The sequence below is a fragment of the Macaca nemestrina genome, chromosome 20 (genome assembly GCF_043159975.1).
Source record: "Macaca nemestrina isolate mMacNem1 chromosome 20, mMacNem.hap1, whole genome shotgun sequence".
NCBI lineage: Eukaryota > Metazoa > Chordata > Mammalia > Primates > Cercopithecidae > Macaca > Macaca nemestrina.
In genome coordinates, this window is record NC_092144.1 from 54,723,045 (window position 1) to 54,747,139 (window position 24,095).

At 45.5% G+C, this 24,095-nt stretch overlaps 1 long non-coding RNA gene across 1 annotated transcript; it reads right to left on the reverse strand.

Annotated features, from left to right (window-relative positions):
• Positions 1 to 11,043: 11,043 nt before the first annotated feature.
• Positions 11,044 to 16,142, reverse strand: LOC105478669 (uncharacterized). Its single transcript, XR_011617633.1, has 3 exons — positions 15,208 to 16,142; positions 13,354 to 13,385; positions 11,044 to 12,654 (listed from the first exon to the last, which is right to left on the reverse strand). It is a non-coding gene; the product is annotated as an uncharacterized lncRNA (long non-coding RNA).
• Positions 16,143 to 24,095: the final 7,953 nt, after the last annotated feature.

Here is a 24,095-nt window from a genome sequence, read left to right on the forward strand (position 1 = left end):
TTTTTTTTAGATGGAGTCTTGCTCTGTTGCCCAGGCTGGAGTACAGTGGCATGATTTCAGCTTCCTGCAATCTCCACCTCCCAGGCTCAAGTGATTCTCCTGCCTCAGCCTGCCTAGTAGCTGGGACTACAGGCGTGTGCCTCCACACCCAGCTAATTTTTTTTAAAAATTATATTTTATGTTCTAGGGTACATGTGCACAACATGCAGGTTTATTACATATATATACATGTGCCATGTTTGTGTGCTGCACCCATTAACTCGTCATTTACATTAGGTATATCTCCTAATGGTATCCCTCCCCCCCTCCCCACCCCACAACAGGCCCTGGTGTGTGATGTTCCCCTTCCTGTGTCCAAGTGATCTCATTGTTCAATTCCCACCTATGAGTGAGAACATGCGGTGTTTGGTTTTCTGTTCTTGCGATAGTTTGCTGAGAATGATGGCTTCCAGCTGCATCCATGTCCCTACAAAGGACAAGAACTCATCCTTTTTTATGGCTGCATAGTATTCCGTGGTGTGTATGTGCCACATTTTCTTAATCCAGTCTGTCATTGATGGACATTTGGGTTGGTTCCAAGTCTTTGCTATTGTGAATAGTGCTGCAATAAACATACATGTGCATGTGTCTTTATAGCAGCATGATTTACAATCCTTTGGGTATATCCCCAGTAATGGGATGACTGGGTCAAATGGTATTTCTAGTTCTAGATCCTTGAGGAATCACCACACTGTCTTCCACAATGGTTGAACTAGTTTACAGTCCCACCAACAGTGTAAAAGTGTTCCTATTTCTCCACATCCTCTCCAGTACCTGTTGTTTCCTGACTTTATAATGATTGCCATTCTAACTGTGTGAGACGGTATCTCACTGTGGTTTTGATTTGCATTTCTCTGATGGCTAGTGATGATGAGCATTATTTCATGTGTCTGTTGGCTATATAAATGTTTTCTTTTGAGAAGTGTCTGTTCGTTTCCTTTGCCCACTTTTTGATGGGGTTGTTTGTTTTTTTTTGTAAATTTGTTTGAGTTCTTTGTAGGTTCTGGATATTAGTTAGCCCTTTGTCAGATGAGTAGATTGCAAAAATTTTCTCCCATTCTGTAGGTTGACTGTTCATTCTGACAGTAGTTTCTTTTGCTGTGCAGAAGCTCTTTAGTTTAATTAGATACCATTTGTCAATTTTGGCTTTTGTTGCCATTGCTTTTGGTGTTTTAGATACGAAGTCCTTGTCTATGCCTATGTCCTGAATGGTATCGCCTAGGTTTTCTTCTAGGGTTTCTATGGTTTTAGGTCTAACATTTAAGTCTTTAATCCATCTTGAATTAATTTTTGTACAAGGAATAAGGAAGGGATCCAGTTTCAGCTTTCTACTTATGGCTAACCAGTATTCCCAGCACCATTTATTAAATAGGGAATCCTTTCCCCATTTCTTGTTTTTGTCAGGTTTGTCAAAGATCAGATGGTTGTAGATGTGTGGTATTATTTCTGAGGGCTCTGTTCTGTTCCATTGGTCTATATCTCTGTTTTGGTACCAGTACCATGCTGTTTTCGTTACTGTAGCCTTGTAGTATAGTTTGAAGTCAGGTAGCATGATGCCTCCAGCTTTGTTCTTTTGACTCAGGATTATCTTGGCAATGTGGGCTCTTTTTTGGTTCTACATGAGCTTTAAAGTAGTTTTTTCCAATTCTGTGAAGAAAGTATTGGTAGCTTAATAGGGATGGCATTGAATCTATAAATTACCTTGGGCAGTATGGCCATTTTCACGATATTGATTCTTCCTATCCATGAGCATGGAATGTTCTTCCATTTGTTTGTGTCTTCTTTTATTTCATTGAGCAGTGGTTCGTAGTTCTCCTTGAAGAGGTCCTTCACATCCCTTGTAAGTTGGATTTCTAGGTATTTTATTCTCTTTGAAGCAATTGTGAATGGAAGTTCATTCACGATTTGGCTGTTTGTCTATTATTGGTGTATAAGAATGCTTGTGATTTTTGCACATTGATTTTGTATCCTGAGACTTTGCTGAAGTTGCTTATCAGCTTAAGGAGATTTTGGGCTGAGATGATGGGGTTTTCTAAATATACACTCATGTCATCTGCAAACAGGGACAATTTGACTTCTTCTTTTCCTAATTGAATACCCTTTATTTCTTTCTCTTGCCTGATTGCCCTGGCCAGAACTTCCAACACTATGTTGAATAGGAGTGGTGACAGAGGGCATCCCTGTCTTGTGCCAGTTTTTAAGGGGAATGCTTCCAGTTTTTGCCCATTCAGTATGATATTGGCTGTGGGTTTGTCACAAATAGCTCTTATTATTTTGAGATACGTTCCATCAGTACCAAATTTATTGAGAGTTTTCAGCATGAAGCGCTGTTGAATTTTGTCAAAGGCCTTTCCTGCATCTGTTGAGATAATCATGTGGTTTTTGTCTTTGGTTCTGTTTATATGCTGGATTACGTTTATTGATTTGCATATGTTGAACCAGCCTTGCATCCCAGGGATGAAGCCCACTTGATCATGATGGATAAACTTTTTGATGTGCTGCTGGATTCGGTTTGCCAGTATTTTATTGAGGATTTTTGCATCGATGTTCCTCAGGGATATTGGTCTAAAATTCTCTTTTTTTTGTTGTGTCTTTGCCAGGCTTTGGTATCAGGATAATGTTGGCCTCATAAAATGAGTTAGGGAGGATTCCCTTTTTTTCTATTGATTGGAATAGTTTCAGAAGGAATGGTACCAGCTCCTGCTTCTACCTCTGGTAGAATTTGACTGTGAATCCCTCTGGTCCTGGACTTTTTTTGGTTGGTAGGCTATTAATTATTGCCTCAATTTCAGAGCCTACTATTGGTCTATTCAGGAATTCAACTTCTTCCTGGTTGAGTCTTGGGAGAGTGTATGTGTCCAGGAATGTATCCATTTCTTCTAGGTTTTCTAGTTTATTTGTGTAGAGGTGTTTATAGTATTCTCTGATGGTAGTTTGTATTTCTGTGGGGTCGGTGGTGATATCCCCTTTATCATTTTTTATTGTGGCTATTTGATTCTTCTCTCCTTTCTTCTTTATTAGTCTTGCTAGCGGCCTATCAATTTTGTTGATCTTTTCAAAAAACCAGCTCCTGGATTCATTGATTTTTTGAAGGGTTTTTTGTGTCTCTATCTCCTTCAGTTCTGCTCTGATCTTAGTTATTTCTTGCCTTCTGCTAGCTTTTGGATGTGTTTGCTCTTGCTTCTCTAGTTCTTTTAATTGTGATGTTACAGTGTCAATTTTAGATCTTTCCTGCTTTCTCTTGTGGGCATTTAGTGCTATAAATTTCCCTCTACACACTGCTTTAAATGTGTCCCAGAGATTCTGGTATATTGTATCTTTGTTCTCATTGGTTTCAAAGAACATCTTTATTTCTGCCTTCATTTCGTTATGCACCCAGTAGTCATTCAGGAGCAGGTTGTTCAGTTTCCATGTAGTTGAGCAGTTTTGATTGAGTTTCTTAGTCCTGAGTTCTAGTTTGATTGCACTGTGGTCTGAGAGACAGTTTGTTATAATTTCTGTTCTTTTACATTTGCTGAGGAGTGTTTTACTTCCAACTATGTGGTCAATTTTGGAATAAGTGCGATGTGGTGCTGAGAAGAATGTATATTCTGTTGATGTGGGGTGGAGAGTTCTGTAGATGTCTATTAGGTCTGCTTGGTGAAGAGCTGAGTTCAATTCCTGGATATCCTTGTTAGCTTTCTGTCTCGATCTGTCTAATGTTGACAGTGGGGTGTTAAAGTCTCTCATTATTATTGTGTGGGAGTCTAAGTCTCTTCGTAAGTCTCTAAGGACTTGCTTTATGAATCTAGGTGCTCCTGCATTGGGTGCATATATATTTAGGATAGTTAGCTCTTGTTGAATTGATCCCTTTACCATTATGTAATGGCCTTCTTTGTCTCTTTTGATCTTTGTTCGTTTAAAGTCTGTTTTATCAGAGACTAGGATTGCAACCCCTGCCTTTTTTTGTTTTCCATTTGCTTGGTAGATCTTCCTCCATCCCCTTATTTTGAGCCTATGTGTGTCTCTGCACGTGAGATGGGTCTCCTGAATACAGCAAACTGATGGGTATTGACTCTTTATCCAATTTGCCAGTCTGTGTCTTTTAATTGGAGCATTTAGCCCATTTACATTTAAGGTTAATATTGTTATGTGTGAACTTGATCCTGTCATTATGATGTTAGCTGGTTATTTTGCTCATTAGTTGATGCAGTTTCTTCCTAGCATCGATGGTCTTTACATTTTGGCATGTTTTTGCAGTGGCTGGTACTGGTTGTTCCTTTCCATGTTTAGTGCTTCCTTCAGGAACTCTTGTAGGGCAGGCCTGGTGGTGACAAAATCTCTCAGCATTTGCTTGTCTGTAAAGGACTTTATTTCTGCTTCACTTATGAAGTTTAGTTTGGCTGGATATGAAATTCTGGGTTGAAAATTCTTTTCTTTAAGAATGTTGAATATTGGCTCCCACTCTCTTCTGGCTTGTAGAGTTTCTGCTGAGAGATCTGCTGTTAGTCTGATGGGATTCCCTTTGTGGGTAACCCGACCTTTCTCTCTGGCTGCCCTTTACATTTTTTCCTTCATTTCAACTTTGGTGAATCTGACAATTATGTGTCTTGGAGTTGCTCTTCTCAAGGAGTATCTTTGTGGCATTCTCTGTATTTCCTTAATTTGAATGTTGGCCTGCCTTGCTAGGTTGGGGAAGTTCTCCTGGATAATATCCTGCAGAGTGTTTTCCAACTTGGTTCCATTCTCCCCGTCACTTTCAGGTACACCAATCAGATGTAGATTTGGTCTTTTCACATAATCCCATATTTCTTGGAGGCTTTGTTCATTTCTTTTTACTCTTTTTTCTCTAAACTTCTCTTCTCACTTCATTTCATTCCATTTGATCTTCAGTCACTGATATTCTTTCTTCCAGTTGATCGAGTCGGCTACTGAAGCTTGTGCATTTGTCACATAGTTCTTGTGTCATGGTTTTCATCTATATCAGGTCGTTTATGGACTTCTCTGCATTGGTTATTCTAGTTATCCATTCATCAAATCTTTTTTCAAGGTTTTTAGTTTCTTTGTGCTGGGTTTGTAGTTCCTCCTTTAGCTTTGAGAAGTTTGATCGACTGAAGCCTTCTTCTCTCAACTTGTCAAAGTCATTCTCCATCCAGCTTTGTTCCATTGCTGGCGAGGAGCTGCATTCCTTTGGAGGGGGAGATGCACTCTGATTTTTTGAGTTTTCAGGTTTTCTGCACTGCTTTTTCCCCATCTTTGTGGTTTTATCTACCTTTGGTCTTTGATGATGGTGACGTACAGATGGGGTTTTGGTTTGGATGTCCTTTCTGTTTGTTAGTTTTCCTTCTAACAGTCAGGACCCTCAGCTGCAAGTCTGTTGGAGTTTGCTTGAGGTCCAGTCCAGACCCTGTTTGCCTGGGTATCAGCAGCGGAGGCTGCAGAAGAGAGAATATTGCTGAACAGCAAGTGTTGCTGTCTGATTGTTCCTCTGGAAGCTTCATCTCAGAGGTGTACCCTCAGAGACCGTGTGAGGTGTGAGGTGTCAGTCTGCCCCTAGTGGGGGATGTCTCCCAGTTAGGCTACTTGGGGGTCAGGGACCCACTTGAGCAGGCAGTCTGTCCGTTCTCAGATCTCAACCTCCATGCTAGGAGAATCACTACTCTCTTCAAAGCTGTCGGACAGGGACGTTTACATCTTCAGAGGTTTCTGCTTCTTTTCATTTAGCTATGCCCTGTCCCCAGAGGTGGAGTCTACAGAGGCAGGCGGGCCTCCATGAGCTGCGGTGGGCTCCACCCAGATCGAGCCTCCAGGCAGCTTTGTTTACCTACGTAAGCCTCAGCAATGGCAGGCGCCCCTCCCCCAGCCTCGCTGCCACCTTGCAGTTAGATCTCAGACTGCTGTGCTAGCAATGAGGGAGGCTCCATGGGTGTAGGACCCTCCAAGTGAGGCGCGGGATACAATCTCCTGGTGTGCTATTTGCTAATACCCTTGGTAAAGCGCAGTATTAGGGTGGAAGTGACCCGATTTTCCAGGTGTTGTGTCACGGTTTCCTTTGGCTAGGAAAAGGAATTCCCTTCTCCCTTGTACTTCCAGGTGAGGTGATGCCTCACCCTGCTTCAGCTCTCGCTGGTTGGGCTGCACCCACTGTCCTGCACCGACTGTCTGACACACCCCAGTGAGATGAACCTGGTACCTCAGTTGGAAATGCAGAAATCACCCGTCTTCTGTGTCGCTCATGCTGGGAACTGGAGGCTGGAGCTGTTCCTATTCAGCCGTCTTGGCACCCAATCCCCTAATTTTTGTATTTTTAGTAGAAATGGAATTTCACCATGTAGCCCAGGCTTGTCTTGAACTCATGAGCTCAAGCAATCCACCTGCCTCAGCCTCCTGAAGTGCTGGGATTACAGGCGTGAGCCATCGCGCCCACTCCTGAATTCTCTTCTGGGCTGACCCCTGCTCCTGGTGGTACTGGGGACACAGCACTAAGACAGCCCCAATCCTGTTCTCACAGAGGCTCACAGTCCAGTGGGGGAGACAGACCTGTCCCCAGACGATAACAACCCAGAGTAGGCAGGGCTGGGATGGAGGAATTCAAAGGGGGCACCTGGCTCAGCTTCAGGATCAAGGAAAGCTTCCTGGAGGAGGGGACATGGTAGCTGAGACCTGAAGGGCATAGAGGTGAGCCAGGGGGAGCAGCACATGAAAAGTTTTTGAAATTGAGGCACAGAAGGAAGGTCAGGTGGGTCTAGAATACAGGAAGTGAGAGAGGATGGGTGATTCAACAGGAGGCTTAGAAAACTCTGGAACTGTTACTTAGGGTATAAGGGGCAGCTTGGCATTGCAAGAAAGAGATCGTGACTCACTCAGCTGCCTCATTTTGCTGCCCTGCTTGTGTCTTACTGCTGCTACACGCAGTCACAAAGTATCTGCCCTGATAAAGCATCAGGCTGAGCCAGCTGGCTCTGGAGCCAGAGTGCGTGGGTTCAAATCCTGACCCCCACTTGCTAACTGGGTGGCCTCAGCAGGTCAGCTCCCTTCTCTAGGGACCACTTTTCTCAGCTCTAAAATGGAGATGATGCCCAGGCATGGTGGCTTACACCTGTAATCCCAGCACTTCAGGAGGCTAAGGTGGGAGAATCACTTGAGCCCAGGATTTCAAGACCAGCCTGGGCAACATGGTGAGACCCCATCTCAATTAAAATAAAATAATAAAGCAAAGTAGATGATGATGCTTTTGCCTCCTAGGAAGCTCTGTGGTTATGAACACCTGACTTCAGTGTGCCAGGCCATCTGTCACCCTGGCTTGTGGCACCAGTTATGAGCACAAGGCTATCTGACTGCCTGGGCCGGCAGGACAGTCCTTTACATCCCAGCCATGGTTCATTGGGAAAAATTTGTCACCCTTGCATGCTTCCATGTGCCCCATCTGCAGACTAGGAGAAATCACAGTCTCTCCACACAAGACAGTTGTGAGGATCGAATGAGTCAGTGCCAGGAAAGTGCTCAGAACAATGCCTGACACAGCATAAGCCATCAACAAATGCGAATTCCCACTGGATGTCATGACTGCCCTGCGTCGTAATCTCACTGCCGCCCTGTGACGGGGTACGCATTCACTCACTCTGTCACTGCTGTGGACTGAATGTTTGTCTCTCTGTCATTCAGATGTTGAAATCCTGACCCTTCATGTGATGGTTTTAGGAGGCGGAAACTTTGGGAGGTAATCAGGTCCCTCCCAAAGGGGTTAGTGCCCTTATAAAAGGGACCTCAGAGAGCTCTCTTGTTCACTTTCCACTATGTGGGGAATGCAACAAGAAGACGGCAGTCTGTCACCTGAGAAGAGAGGCCCCACCAGAATCTGATGATGCTAGCACCCTCATATAGGCCTTCCAGCCTCCAGAACTGCATGAAATAGCTTTCTGTTCTTTACAAATCATCCAATCTGCGGTATGTTCTAGCAGCCCGAACTGACTGAGAGCCACTCAACATATATTTCCTGAGTGCCTACCATGCCTATTCTAGGTGCTAGGGACATAGCAGGTAACAAGACCATCAGACGAGGCCAGGTGCAGTGACTCACGCCCATAAATCCAACACTTTGGGAGGCCAAGGTGGGGTGATTGCTTGAGCCCAGGAGTTTGAGACCAGCCTGGGCCCCCATCTCTACAAAAAAATAAAAATAAAAAAATAGCAGGCATGGTGGTGCATATCTGTAGTTGCTGCTACTCAGGAGGCTGAAGTGGGAGGATTGCTTTGGTCTGGGAGTTTGAGGCTGCAGTGAGCCATGATCGCACCACTGCACTCCAGCCTGGGTGATGGAGCAAGACTCTGGAAAGAAAGAAAGAAAGAAAGGAAGGAAGGAAGGAAGGAAGGAAGGAAGGAAGGAAGGAAGGAAGGAAGGAAGGAAGGAAGGAAGGAAGGGAGGGAGGGAGGGAGGGAGGGAGGGAGGGAGGGAGGGAGGGAGGGAGGGAGGGAAGGGAGGGAGGGAAGGAAGAGGAAAGGGAAAGAAAGAGAAGAAAGAATGAAAGAAAGGAGGGAGGGAGGGAAGGAAGGAAAGGAGGAAGGAAGAAAGAGGAAAGGGAGAGAAAGAAGAAAGAATGAAAGAAAGGAGGGAGGGAGGGAAGGAAGGAAGGAGGGGAAGAAGGAAAGAAGGAAGAAAGAGGAAAGGGAAAGAAAGAGAAGAAAGAAAGGGGTGAGGGAGGGAGGGAGGGAAGGAAGGAAGGAAGGAAAGAAGGAAGGAAGGAAGGAAAGAAGGAAGGAAGGAAAGAAGGAAGGAAGGAAAGAAGGAAGGAAGGAAAAAAGAAGGAAGGAAGGAAGGAAAGAAGGAAGGAAGGAAGGAAAGAAGGAAGGAAGGCAGGAAGGAAGGAAAGAAGGAAGGAAGGCAGGAAGGAAGGAAAGAAGGAAGGAAAGAAGGAAGGAAGGCAGGAAGGAAGGAAGGAAAGAAGGAAGGAAAGAAGGAAGGAAAGAAGGAAGGAAGAAAAAAAAAGAGTAGGGTAAGGAATATGATTATGCCATCCCATAGTTAAAAACACTGAAGCTCGGCCGGGCGCGGTGGCTCACGCCTGTAATCCCAGCACTTTGGGAGGCCGAGGCGGGCGGATCACAAGGTCAGGAGATCGAGACCACGGTGAAACCCCGTCTCTACTAAAAATACAAAAAAAATTAGCCGGGCGCGGTTGTGGGCGCCTGTAGTCCCAGCTACTCGGGAGGCTGAGGCAGGAGAATGGCGTGAACCCGGGAGGCGGAGCTTGCAGTGAGCCGAGATCGCGCCACTGCACTCCAGCCTGGGCGACAGAGCGAGACTCCGTCTCAAAAAAAAAAAAAAACACTGAAGCTCACAGAGGTGAGATGATTGGATAAAGTCACAGGGCATCTCAGACCCTGACTCTCAACCTCCATGTGTGTGTGCCTTTTTCCAAGGGCCCTTTGCTACCCTCAGTCCCACCTTTCTGTACACCCAGATCAATGAACACCAATGTGGCCACATCACCCCGCCACGCCTTCAGACTCTATGGGTCCCTGTACTGAAGACGCCTGACCCAGACCAGCCCAGCATTCAAGACCTCTGCCACCCACCTTGTTCTTCCCAGAATGTCTGAACCTTCTGACCACCCACCTTCTCCTAAGCCAGCTTCCCTCCCCACCACCTCTGCCCTGAGGCACTCTCCCCTCTTCCCCTCCTCCCCACCCAAGACGACAGAGCTGCTGCTGGAATGGACTTCCCAAATCTGCCCCTTCATGCAAAGGGAGGATTTTCTCTCCTGAAATCCCCACCAACTCACCCACTCAGCCCCCAGGGCAGATTCCATCTTTTGCTGTCCCAAGGAGAGAAAGGGACTTTCTGGGCCCCTCCCTGTAACACAACTTCCAATTTATTTCCAACAGGTGAAAATAAACCAGGTCTTCTCCACTTCCCACCCTTACCTACCAGTATGGTACCTTACCTACCATACAGGCTGGTTCAAAATTGAGTCTTCCCAGGCGGGACTGACCTCCCAGCCCAGGCTGCTGCCCTATGACTGTGCCCTCACTGAGTCCATTCACTCAGCAAAGATTTGTGTGGCCCTACTCTGTGCCGGGCACTGTTTCAGGTATCAGGGCATGCCAGCAAATGAAACAAATAGAGATCTCTGCCTTTATAGAAATGACATGTTATGAGTGCTGGGAGGGGACGGGAGAAACAGATAATAATTGAGATACATAAGAAATAACTGGCTGGGCACACACGGTGGCTCAAGCCTGTAATCTCAACATTTGGGGAGGCTGAGGCAGGAGGATCACTTGAACCCAGGAGTTTAAGACCAGCCTGGGCAATGAAGCAAGATCCCGTCTCAAAGTAAATAAATAAATGTGCTTTTTTAAACATTTAAAAATGTGAAAATATTAAAAATAAATTAAAAAAAAATTAGAAAACGTGGCCAGTCACAGTGGCTCATGCCTGTAATCCCAGCATTTTGGGAGGCTGAGGTGGAAGAATCACTTGAGCCCAGGAGTTCAAGACCAGCCCGGACAACATAGGGAGACCCCCATCTCTACATAAGATCAAAAAGTTAGCTGGGTATGGTGGTATGTGCCTGTATTCCCAGCTACTCAGGAGGCTGAGACAGGAGGATTACTAGAGTCTGGGAGTTTAAGACCAACCTGGGCAATATAGCAGGATCCCACCTCAAAGTAAATAAATAAATGCTTTTTAAAAATTTAAGAATGCAAAAACATTAAAAATAAAAAATAATAATTAGGAAATGTGGCCAGGCACAGTGGCTCATGACTGTAATCTCAGCATTTTGGGAGGCTGAGGTGGGAGAATTGCTTGAACCCAGGAGTTCAAGACCAGCCTGGACAACATAGGGAGACCCCATCTCAGCACAAGAGCAAAAAGTTAGCTGGGTGTGGTGATGTGTGGCTGTACTCCCAGCTACTCGGGAGGATCACTTGAGCCCAGGAGTTTGAGGCTGCAGTGAGCTATGATCATGCCACTGCACTCCAGCCTGGCTGACAGAGTAGCTGGGACTTTGTCTCTAATATAAATAAATGAATAAATAAGTGGAAAATTACTAAACTATCTATGACATTGGAAAGTGATGTGTGCCATGGGGGATGAGGGCAGGCAGCGTCAGAGTGCCAGAGTGGGCACGCAGAATTCAATGCTAAAGCAGGCAGTCTGGGTAGACCCCATGGAGTTTTAAGCAACGAATTGAAGGAGGTGAGAGGGCAAAATATACATACATTTGGAGGTTTCTAAGAATTAATTCACTTCTGAAAAAATTTAAAAATGCAGGCAGAGTCCCAAGGAGCCATTCCCTGCTTCCTGCATTTAAATAACCGAGTTTCCTATTGCTGCCACAATAAATTCCCCCAGACTTGGCAGCTTAAAACAACGTAAGTTTATCCTCTTGCAGTTCTGTAGATAGAAGTCCAGGTTGGCTAAATGGCTTCTCTGCTCTGGGCTTTATGAAGCTAAAATCAAGGTGTTGGCAGCTGAGCTCTTAATTGGGGGGCTTTGGGAAGAATCTGCTTCCAAGCTGTCATTCAGGTTTGGGTTGGCAGAATCCAACTCCTTGGTATTATGAGGCTGGAAACCTGTTACTGCGCTGGTTGTTAGCTGAGGGCTGCCCTTAGCTCCAGAGGCCTCTCTCCTGTCCTTGCCTTTGAGCCTGTACATCTCAGAGCCAGCAACACCACAACAAATCCTTCTCCGGCTTGGAATCTCTCTGGCTTCCCTGTCTGCCGTACCTCTTCACAGTTTTTTTTTTTTTTTTTTCTTTTAAGACATAGGGTCTCCCTCTGTCGCCCAGGCACTGGTGCAATCATAGCTCACTGCAGCCTTGAACTCCTGGGCTGAAGAAATCTTCCTACCTTCGCCTCCCAAAGCACTGGGATTACAGGCATGAGCCACTGCACCAGGCCCTCTGTCTGCCGCATCTCGCTTCTGCTTCCAGCTGGGGAAAGTTATCTGCTTTGAAGGGCTTGGGTGATTAAACTGGACGCACCTGGATAATCCAGCATACTCTCCTTATTTTGACGTTTGTAACTGTATCAGTCCGTTTTCACGCTGCTGATAAAGACATATCTGAGACTGGGCAGGTTACAAAAGAAAGAGGTTTAATGGACTTACAGTTCCACATGACAGGGGAGGCCTCACAATCGTGGCAGAAGACAAGGAGGAGCAAGTCACATCTTACATGGATGGCAGCAGGCGAAGAGAGAGCTTGTACAGGGAAACTCCCCCTTATAAAACCATCAGATCTCATGAGACTTATTCACTATCATGAGAACAGAACGGGAAAGACCTGCCCCCATGATTCAATCACCTCCCATCAGGTCCCTCCCACAACACATGGGAATTCAAGATGAGATTTGGGTGGGGATGACAAAGCCTAAACATATCAGTAACCTTAATTACATCTGCGAAGTCACTTTTGTTTTTGTAATGTAACATATTCACAGGTTCGTTCATTTTTTATGGCTGAGTAGTATTCCATGTTGAATATATATCACAGGTTTGAGGAACTAGGATGTGGGCACCTGTGCAGTGGGGGGGTCATTATTCTGCCTACCATAATGACATGATGTGAAGACAGGAATGTCTAGAGTTCAGGCAGCCATCTTGAGACCATGAAGCAGCAATGCAACACACTGAGGACGGAGGCATGGATGAGAGGATATCACTGAGCCATGGAATAAACCTAGGGCATCTTGTAAAATGACAATTATGATTTTTGCCACTGTGATCCAGGTTATCTTTTGTTTGCAGCTGAATGCATTCTACCTGGCTCCTTTCCAGGTCACCATTGGAAGTGCTTATTGGAAGATATCGCATCAAAACCCTGATCTTTCAGAAGCGTAGAGTTTGTAGTAATGTTCTTTGTCTTAAAGGGTGCTAAAACTTGTAAAATTGACTTTAAGAAAGAGCCTACTCAAAATTACTCCTCTGTTTAAACAGAGATTCCAGTCTAAGCTCCCTTTTATCCCATATGGGGAAACTGGGGCCCAGAGGGTACAGTGAAGTTTTTCTCCAGGGTCATAGAACTGAGTCTTCTTGGAGCATCTCTCTCCCCTCTAAAAAGAGAGGCTTGAAGACCCCCAGCTGACCCTACAAGAAGTCTGGGATGCTGCCGTTCTTTCCTGGTAAATCCCCTCCCATGATCCCTTACTGTCCATGGGGTGAACATGTAATTCCTCAGTCTGGCATCTGAAGCTTACTGGTCTGGCGCCTCCCTCTCCAGTCCTCATCCTCAGCAACCCCCTGTGCACACAGCAGAGGGCCCTCAGAGCCATTTTGCCCAGACACATTTTGAAGACTATTCTTCCTCTGAAAGAGTATTTCACCCTTACCTTGCTGAGCTGAACTCCACAGGATTCCTGGACTGGAGAGAAGGAAAGAAGAGTTAAGTCCCAACAGGCAAGTGGAAAAGGTGTCTTCCTCTGCAGCTAAGCCAAAAGCAGGCTGAATTCATCTCACCTTCAGAGGGAAGGAAAGGGGGCAAAAAGATGAGATCTCTGCTTCCTAGGTGAGCCCAAGGTCCCAGAGAACCTTGAATGTAGAGCCAACCTCATGTTATCATGGTGAATAATATTGGGGTCCATCCCAGCAAATGGAGCTGATGCAGTCTCTGCCCAGATGTGCACAGGGATGACACACCACGAGCGATCTTGGTCCCATCCCACCCCTATTCTGCTCCAGGCTTCAGGTAGCACAGTGGTTAAGGACCCAGACTATACAGTGAGAGAGAAATGGGTTCGAAGCTCCCCCAGCTCCTCTGCTCACCATCTATGTGACCTCAAGCATGAGACAGAGCCTCTTTAAGCCTCAGTTTCTTCTACATAATGGGCGTAACCCTAGCTCCTCCCTGCTCGATGAGATGAGGAGATGCTAAATGCAGTGGCTCAGCAGTGGGTGAAATACAGCAAGCTCCCAGGACATGGGGCTGCTGCAATTTGTCTTTGCACAACTGGTAGTAGGATGGAGAATGGCCACCCAAAGATACCAGCTCCTAATCCTTGCAACCTGGAAACGTTATGCCATAAGGAAACAAGGTTTTTGCAGATACAATTAAGGATCATGAGATGAGGAGGTCATCTAGATGATGCGAGTGGACACTAAATGCCATCACGAGTTTCCTCATTAAAGAGTAGAGATTGGACACACACAGAGGAGATGGCAATGTGAAGAGGAGCAGAAGGTGACCCAGACACAAGTCACAGAATGCCACCAGCCGGTAGAAGCATGACTTCAGCAGACCCAGGGTCCCACTCCCAGAAACCTCCAGAATCCCTCAAGGGAATTATAAACCAGCAAGAGATAGCTCTTTTCTTCCCTCCCTCCCTCCCTCCCTCCCTCCCTCCCTCCCTCCCTCCCTCCCTCCCTCCCTCCCTCCCTCCCTCCCTTCCTTCCTTCCTTCCTTCCTTCCTTCCTTCCTTCCTTCCTTTCTTCTTTTTTCTCTCTCTCTTTTTCTTTCTTTCTTTCTTGAGACAGGGTCTCACTCTTTTGCCCAGGCTGGAATACTGTGGCGTCATGATGGCTCACGGCACCCTCAAACTCCTGGGCCCAAGCGATTCTCCCATCTCAGCCTCTAGAGTAGCTGGGACCATAGGCATGTGCCACCACATCCAACTAATTTTTTATATTTTTGGTAGAGACAGAGTTTCACCATGTTGCCCAGGCTTGTCTCCAACTCACAAGCTCAAGTGATCCACTTGCCTCGGCTTCCCAAAGTGCTGAGATTACAGTAGTGAGTCTCCGTGCCCAGCCTAGGTAGTAATATTTATGATTAGCCATGCCATAATTATAATATGATATTATACCTAGGATTTAGTAGACACTATATAAATGTTAGTTATAGCTAATAATATTGTTACTTTAACAATATTATTAATAGACAAATTTAGTTACCATTTACCATGTACAGACATTAGCTAAGTACCGATGATGCTGGTGAATTGTCACCACAACCTATGAGGTAATGGGTACCTTTATCCCCATTTCCCACAGGTGAGGAAACTAAGGCAAGAGTGGTTAGGACACCCTTCCAAGGTCACCACTGCAAGGAGCTGGTGACAGAGGGCTTTGAACCACTTCCATGTGACTCAAGAGCCCAGGATTTAACTCAGGACAAATGGGTGGTGCCCCAGCGCCAGCCCCAGCCCCAACTGCCAGTTCCTGAGCAGGTTCTTCCCCTGCAGACTCACCCACTGATCCTCAGTGCCCCTGGTCCCTGCCAGTGAAGCTTGCAGCTCCCAGATAAGTAGCCCCCTCTGGGATCTCCAGACACTCAGTCCTGGCTCCGTGACCTCTGAGGGGCCCAGAGCTGGTACCTGGGACCTTATGACCCCAGCAAAGTAGCGGGCAGTCCCTGTAAGTGCCATGCCGATCAGGACACCCAAGGCAATCCCTGCGATGCCTCCAGCAGGAATGGCGGTCCTGAGTAAGGCCGACTGCAGGTCATCCTCAGGAGCCTCTGCAGGAGGGGGAGAGAGAGAAAGAGAGAGAGAGAGAGAGAGAGAGAGAGAAAGAGAGAGAGGGAGGGAGGGAGGTAGAGGGAGAGAGAGGTGTCAGTGCTGGGGCTCTGGGTTTCAGGTCCTCAGAGCTGTTCCATCCATGTACTCAATTCAAATCCTCTTCTCCCCCCGTTTTAGAGAGTGGAAAACTGAGGCCCAGGGAAAGGGAGAGTCTGGACCAGATAATAAATATAACACAGATGACAGGAATAATGACTGGTAAACTATATTATCTCATTTATTGCTCAAAACAACCCTATGAGGTAGGCTTTGTTAATATCCCCATTAAAGAAACAGGCACTGAGAGGTTAAACTACCCATTCACCATCACACATGGGGTAGAGTTGGAATTTGAAACATGTTGATGCCAGAGCTTACACTCTGAACCCCTGCACTATGTGGCCTCTGAGGATCATATTTATCCATTCCTCATTCAACAAACATTTACTTAGCACATACTGTGTGTGCCAGACACCTTTTTAGGCACTCGAGGGATATTGCAGAAAACAGAGCAGACAAAATTCCTGATGTCCTAGAGCTTACACTTCAGGAGGGAACTGAGACATAAAACACACAATGAGGGCCAGGTGCGGTGGCTCACGCCTGTAATCCCAGCACTTTGGGAGTCCGAGGCGGGCAGATCACCAGGTCAGGAGATCGAGACCATCCTGGCTGACACAGTGAAACCTTGTCTTTACTAAAAACACAAAAAATTAGCTGGGCGTGGTGGCACACGCCTGTAGTCCCAGCTACTCGAGAGACTGGGGCAGGAGAATCGTTTGAACCCAGGAGGCGGAGGTTGCAGTTGGCCAAGATCGTGCCACCGCACTCCAGCCCAGGCAACAGTGTGAGACTCTGTCAAAACACACACACACACACACACACACACAAAATGGAGCAAATATATAAAGTGATGACAAGTGTTATAAAGGAGTAGCGTAAGATGCTATTCGAGGATCTCACAGGAGGACCAGACTTAGTCAGGGGAAATCAGGGAACGCATCCTGGAGGAAGTGACATTTAAGCTGAGATCCAAAAGACAAGTCCAAGATCAGCTGGCAGAGGGGTGAGTCTCCTGAGCAAAGTGGCCAGCATTCATTCATTCATGTATTCATTCATCAAACTGTTCCAGGCACTGATGATACAGCAGTCAACAAAACAGACAAGGGCTCAACCCTCAAAGATCTGGCCACCTAGATGGAGAGATTGGCGATAAATAATCAATATAATAATTAGGGCCTGGCATGGTGGCTCACGCCTGTAATCCCAGCACTTTGGGAGGCCAAGGCCAGTGGATCACCTGAGGTCAGGAGTTCAAGATCAGCCTGGCCAACATGGCAAAACCTCATCTCTACTAAAAAACATACAGCCAAGTTCAGAAGGACCACCCAACTGACCTGCAGACTTACAAGCTGCAACAAACTCTTATTGTCTTGAGCCACTGGGTCTTGGGGGTCATGGAGAGATTGACAATAAATAATCAATATAATAATTAGGGCCTGGCATGCTGGCTCATGCCTGTAATCTCAGCACTTTGGGAAGCCAAGGTGGGCGGATCACCTGAGGTCAGGAGTTCGAGACCAGCCTGGTCAACATGGCGAAACCCTGTCTCTACTAAAAACACAAAAATTAGCCAGATGTGCTGTTGCACACCTGTAATCTATTTCTTATAAATTACGGAATATGCATTTTCCTTTATAAAGAAGAGTTGTGCTATCTTGCTCCAAATTTTAAAAAATATTGGTATAAAAGTTATTTAGGGATGAAAATGTTTGCTCTCGATGGTTACCCTTCTGAGATCCTTTTCTTATTTGTATGGTGTGATTATGACTTAGCAGAATAAAAGGATGTTATAGCACAGTGCATCTCAGCATCAAGGTGATTCATAGGAGCTACAGAGGGTACAACTCAGCTGTGTGGGAGGTCACCCTGGGTGTGATGCAGGTCATTTCTTACATTTGTATATAACTTCAAGGGGTTATGGGGCACTCTAAGGACCAACTTTAGAGTTCAAGTGAGGACTCTTATACCTAGATTACAAATTAGTAAATATCTTTCTTTTTTGAGACAGTGTCTTGCTCTGTTGCCCAGGCTTCAGTGCAGTGGCACTAACATGGCTCACGGTAGCCTCGACCTCCCAAGCTCAAGCGATCCTCCCGCCTCAGCCTCCTGAGTAGCTGAGATCGATGCATGCCACCATGCTCAGCTACTTTTGAAAAACTTTTGTAGAGTGGGGTCTTGCCGTGCTGCCCAGGCTGGTCTCAAACTCCTGGGCTCAAGTGATCTTCGTGTCTTGACCTCCCAAAGTGCTGGGATGACAGGTAGTAAATACCTTTCTTGAAGTCAACTTAGAAATACAGGTTGAAGGTTACCCATGTTTCTATAACTTTTGACCCAATGGTTACACTTTTAAAAACAGTTTTATTGAGGTATAATAAGCAAATAAAAATGTTATATGTTCAAAGTGTACAATTTGATGTTTTGATAGTTGATCTCTATAATCAAGCTAATTAATATATCCATCACTGACTGAGTGTGGTGGCTCACGCCTGTAATCCCAGCTCTTTGGAAGGCCGAGGCAGGTGGATCACCTGAGGTCAGGGGTTCGAGACCAGCCTGGCCAACATGGTGAAATCCTGTCTCTACTTAAAAATACAAAAATTAGCCAGGTGTGGTGGCACGTGCTTGTAATTCCAGCTAGTTGGGAGGCTGAGGCAGGAGGATCTCTTGAACCTGGGTGGTGGGGGTTGCAGTGAGCCGAGATCATACCACTGCACTACAACATGGACAACAGAGTGAGACTCCATCTCAAAAAAGAAAGGAAGGAAGGAAGGAAGGAAGGAAGGAAGGAAGGAAGGAAGGAAGGAAGGAAAAGAGAGAAAGAGAGAAAGAGAGAAAGGAAGGAAGGAAGGAAGGAAAGAAAGAAAGAGGAGGAAAGAAGGAAGGAAGGAGAAAAAAACTGCTGGATGCTTGCATGCATTGCTTGCATTTCGGGTACTGAGTTTTGTTCATCAAATGCATTATCTCATGTACAACTGGTACCACCCTGTGCTGTAAAGACTATTAATATCCCATTTTATAATAGGTAAACTGAGATTTATGTTGGGTAAGTGAGTTGTGAAAAGCCAAGTTGTAAGTGGGTGAATCATTTTTAAACTCAGGGCTATGTGACTCCAAACTTCATAACCACTGTGAAATAAATACTATGTAGAAAAATCTAGTTTTAAAAAATCTCAGAAAATGAAGCAGGCACAGTTTTTTCTACTCCATCCCCTGAGCACAGTTAAAAACCTTGGATATTATCACTTCTACACTGCTAGTGGGAGTGTAAACTTGCACAGCCGTTATGGAAAACAGTGTGGAGATTCCTTAAAGAACTAAAAGTAGAACTACCATTTGATCCAGCAATCCCACTACTGGGTATCTACCCAGAGGAAAAGAAGTCATTATATGAAAAAGATACTTGCACACGTATGTTTATAGTAGCACAATTCACAATTGCAAAATCATGGAACCAACCCAAATGCCCATCAATCAATCAACGAGTGGATAAAGAAACTGTGATACATATATATGATGGACTATATATATGATGGAATATATATATGATGGAATATATATATATATATGATGGAATACTACTCAGTCATAAAAAGGAAGGAATTAACAACATTTGCAATGGCCTGGATGAGATTGGGGACTATTATTCTAAGTGAAGTAACTCAGGAATGGAAAACCAAACATCATATGCTCTCACTGATCTGTGGGAGCTAAGATATGAGGACACAAAGGCATAAGAATGAGACAATGGACTTGGGGGACTTGGGGGGAAGAATGGGAGGGGAGCAAGGGATAAAAGACTACAAATACAGTGCAGTGTTTACCACTCAGGTGATGGATGCACCAGAATTTCACAAATCACCACTAAAGAACTTACACATGTAACCAAACACCACCTGTACCCCAATAACCTGTGGAAAAATAAATAAAATAAAGCAATAGAGAAAAAAATCTGACAATATGAACAGAACATCATTGTTCTATGGGAATAATATCAAGCAGTCTGTCAAAGGTGTAGCTAAAGAATAAACAAACAAATACAAACAAATAGATGACTCGGAAAGGAGGAGAGAATATGGCAGACTGGCTGCGGAGCTCAAGACCAGAGAAAGGACACGGTGGTGAGTTTTCTGGGCTTTCTTTGTGCCTCACAGATCCCAGACTGGGAGCTGGAGAACCTGGCAATCCAGAAATGCCAGTGAGTGTAGACCCAAAAGAGGCTCAAGCAAAGCCTGCTCTAGCCAAAGGACAAGAAGGGGCGGCCTGACAAGATTTGCTAAAGACAGCAAATCTTTAGGAGATAATCACTTTGCTGCCCCACAGAAAAAGCCTGGACATTTACCCTTACTAGCTGTACAGAGACACCCATCCCCTCCACCAGGCTGAATAAGCAGCTGGGACTGTCATCTTTGCCCAGCAGTAATGAGCATCGACCCCGCAGTGTCCATTGAGGCCACTAGGGAGCAGTAATGAGGCGTCTCTGCCTCTTGCTGGCAGGATGGTATCAGAGGATGTCTTAGTGGGATGCCTGAACTCTCCTAACTGCCCAGAGTAACAGATGCCCCGCCCCACCTGGAAAGTCAACAGAGGCCAAATGGGGAACCTGGAGCTCCATCCCCACTGGTGGTAACAAGATGGTGCCCCTTTTGCCTCACCAGCAAGATGTCAGAGGAGACCTGCTATAACAGAAGATTTAAATGAGATACAGCATCTCATAATATCCAAAATGTCCAGAGTGTCATTGAAAACCACTTGTCATACACCTGTAATCCCAATACTCTGGGAGGCCAAGGCAGGAGGATTGCTTGAGCTCAGCAGTTCGAGACCAGCCTGGGCAACATAGTGAGACCCCATCTCTGAAAAAAAAATTGACTGAATGAGAAAGACATTCCTTAAATTAAATGAGGAAAGACAATTAATAGAGATGACACAGATTGTTGTTGATGTTTTCTAACTTGGTCTTGAGTTTTCTAGGAGATTTAGTTATAGATGTTTGAAGGGTAATTTTCACTGGTTACTTCTTTATCTTGGTGGACAGCCTAATGCCTACATGTCTGACATGTGACCAGGTGTCCCTCTCACAGTACACTCGTTTGTTTTGTGTGTGTGTGTTTGTTCTTGAGACAGAGTCTCACTCTGTCACCCAGGCTGGAGTGGAGTGGTATGGTCTTGGCTCACTGCAACCTTCACCTCCCAGGTTCAAGCAATTCTCATGCCTCAGCCTCCCGAGTAGCTGGGATTACAGACGTGTGCCACTATGCCCAACTAATTTTTTTATTTTTATTTTTTAGTACAGATGGGGTTTCACCATGTTGGCCAGCCTGATCTTGAACTCCCAGCCTCATGGGATCCTCCCGCCCCAACCTCCCATAGTGCTGGGATTACAGGCATGAGCCATCATGCCTGGCCCACAGTACACTTGTTTATAATGGCAGACATTCTTAAGTCTTTTGTCTGACCTGTGTCCAGTTTATTTCTACGAAGAGAGCCATGCTTTAGGACAGCCCCGACCAGGAAAGACGTTAGGTTTGGATGTGTCTGTCAGGTGAGACACAAAGGAGGCAGCACGACAAAACACATGAAATAACAGGGGCAGTTTATTACTCAGGTTCCAGAGAAGACAGAACAGCACATCTCGCAGAGCCAACAGGAAGAAGAGAGTTTTCTGGGACACACACACTCAACCAGCGGGTGGGGAGCAAGAAAGAGAAAATGAGAGACCTGTGGGCTGATGCCTTTATTGGGGCCTCAGGCAGTTTTCCAGAGAGAATTCTAGCTGGGTTTAGAGCCAGCAGGCACAAGTTGCATGGAGTCACACTGACTGGGAGGTGATCACTGTGGCATATCCGCACAGCCTATGCAGGGTCTGGGGGTCAGAGGGACAGTCAGGTGGCTTGTATCTAGCTGTTGCATAAGGAGGTGGTTAATAGGAAGTGGTAGTGTAAGGCAGATATCTGGATCTCCCACATTAAGGATCTGGGGGAAGGTGGAGACCTGGAAACTGTGTCAAGGGTGACTAAGCCTTTCTTCTGGTATGAGAAAGTCCAACTTATATTCAAAATAGATACTGAGACAGGCACAGGGGCTCACATTTATAATCCCAACACTTTGGGGGCTGAGGCAAGAGGATTGCTTGAGCTCAGGAGTTTGAGACCAGCCTGGGCAACAGAGTGAGACCTCCGTCTCTACAAATAAAATTTCAAAAACTTAGCTGGGTGTGGTGGCACATGCCTATAGTCCCAGCTACTCAGGGGACTGAGGTGAGAGGTTCACTCAAGCCCAGGAGTTTGAGGCTGCAGTAAGCTGCGATTGCACCACTACACTCCAGCCTGGGTGACAGAGTGAGACCCTGTCTCAAAACAATAAAATTTAAAAAATCGATACTGAGTTTCTATAAAATTATAAGAATTCACTACACTGATGTTAGAATTGTTTTAAAAGAATCTTAAAGCAGCCATCATAAAAATGCTTCAATGAACGATTATAAACACTTGAAATAAGTGAAAAACCAGAAAGTCTCAGCAAAGAAATAGAAGATATGAGAAAGAACCAGATGCAAATTTTAGAATGGAAAAGCACAATAACATAAATTTTTTAAAAACTTAAATGTTTGAGCCCAGCTGCAGAATGGAGACGACAGAGAGAAAAATCGGTGCAGATAAAAATTACCAAATCTGAACAACAGAAAGAAAATAGACGGATAAGAAATGAAGAACAAAACTTTGGGACTTGTGGGACTTTAACAAAAGAGCCAACATTCATGTCATCAGAGACCTAGAAGGAAAAGAGGAAGTGGGTATAATGGCCGATTTCCCAAATCTGGTAAAAGACATAAATCTAGAATCAAGAAACTGAGTAAACCCCAGTGCCAATGTGGTAATCAGAATCTAAACATAGTCCTTCCAGATTTCTGTTCCGGGTTGTTCAATCAAATGCTAATCTAGGTATTGCTCTGAAGGGATTTTGTAATGAAAGCCCAAGTCAGCTGATCTTAAAATACAGAGATTATCTGGGTGGGCCTGACCTGATCCGATGAGTCTTTTAAAACCAGAGCAGATGAGAAAGTCAGAGAACCAGAACACAAGGAGGATTCAATGCATCCTTGCTGTCTTTGAAGATGCAGGGGTCAATGTGTGAGGAGGGTAGAGTGGCCTGCAAGAGCTTAGAGTACCCGCAGCTGACAGCCGGCAAGGAAACAGACCTCAGTCCTACAAGTGTAAGAACCTGGATTCTGGCCAGGCGCGGTGGCTCATGCCTGTAATCCTAGCACTTTGGGAGGCCGAGGCAGGTGGATCACGAGGTCAGGAGATCGAGACCATCCTGGCTAACACGGTGAAACCCTGTCTCTATTAAAAATACAAAAAATTAGCCGGGCATAGTGGCATGTGCCGGAGCTTGCAGTGAGCCGAGATTACCCCACTGCTCTCCAGCCTGGGTGACAGAGCGAGACTCTGTCTCAAAAAAAAAAAAAAAAAAAAAAAAAAACCAGGATTCTGCCACCGTTTGAATGAGCTTAGATGTGGGTTCTTTCCCAAAGCCTACAGATAAACCCCAGCAAACTCACATCATTTGGCCTGGTAAGAGAACCCAGTTGAGCACACTTGGTCATCTGGGGTACAGAAACTGAAATAGTAAATGTTATTCACTGTCTTAGTTCAACCGGAATCAGACTCTGAACTAGAATGTAAGTGCAATTAGTTTATTTATTTATTTATTTATTTATTTATTTACTTACTTTTTTGGAGACGGAGTCTCTCTCTGTCGCCCAGGCTGGAGTGCAGTGGCCTGATATTGGCTCACTACAACCCCCACCTCCTGGGTTCAAGCGATTCTCCTGCCTCGTCCTCCCAAGTAGCTGGGTCTATAGGCACACGCCACCACGCCTGGCTAATATTTTGTATTTTTATTAGAGACGGAGTTTCACTATGTTAGCCAGGATGGTCTCGATCTGCTGACCTCATGATCCGCCCGCCTCAGCCTCGCAAAGTGCTGGGATTACAGTTATTTTGGAGAAAGCATTGGCAGAGGTGTGGGAAAGTAAGTAAGGGAAAAGAAGGAAGCCACATAGAGAAATTAGCTCTATAGAAAACTGGAGCTCACCTCTGAAAACTGGTATAAAACACACCTCTGAGGGCTGGGCGCAGTGGCTCATGCCTGTAATCCCAACACTTTGGGAGGCCGAGGCGGGCAGATCACCTGAGGTCAGAAGTTCCAGACCAGCCTGACCAACATGGAGAAACCCCCTCTCTACTAAAAATACAAAATTAGCTGGGTGTGGTGGCACATGCCTGTAATCCCAGCTAATCAGGAGGCTGAGGCAGGAGAATCGCTTGAACCTGACAGGCAGAGGTTGTGGTGGGTCAAGATCGTGCCATTGCACTCCAGCCTGGGCAACAAGAGCAAAACTCCATCTCAAAACAAACAAACAAACAAACAAAAAACACCTCTGAGTTGTTCCCCTAAGTTCTGGGGACTATATCTACCAGTTCCTTCTTGGTGTTAGTTAATGGTCACTCCCA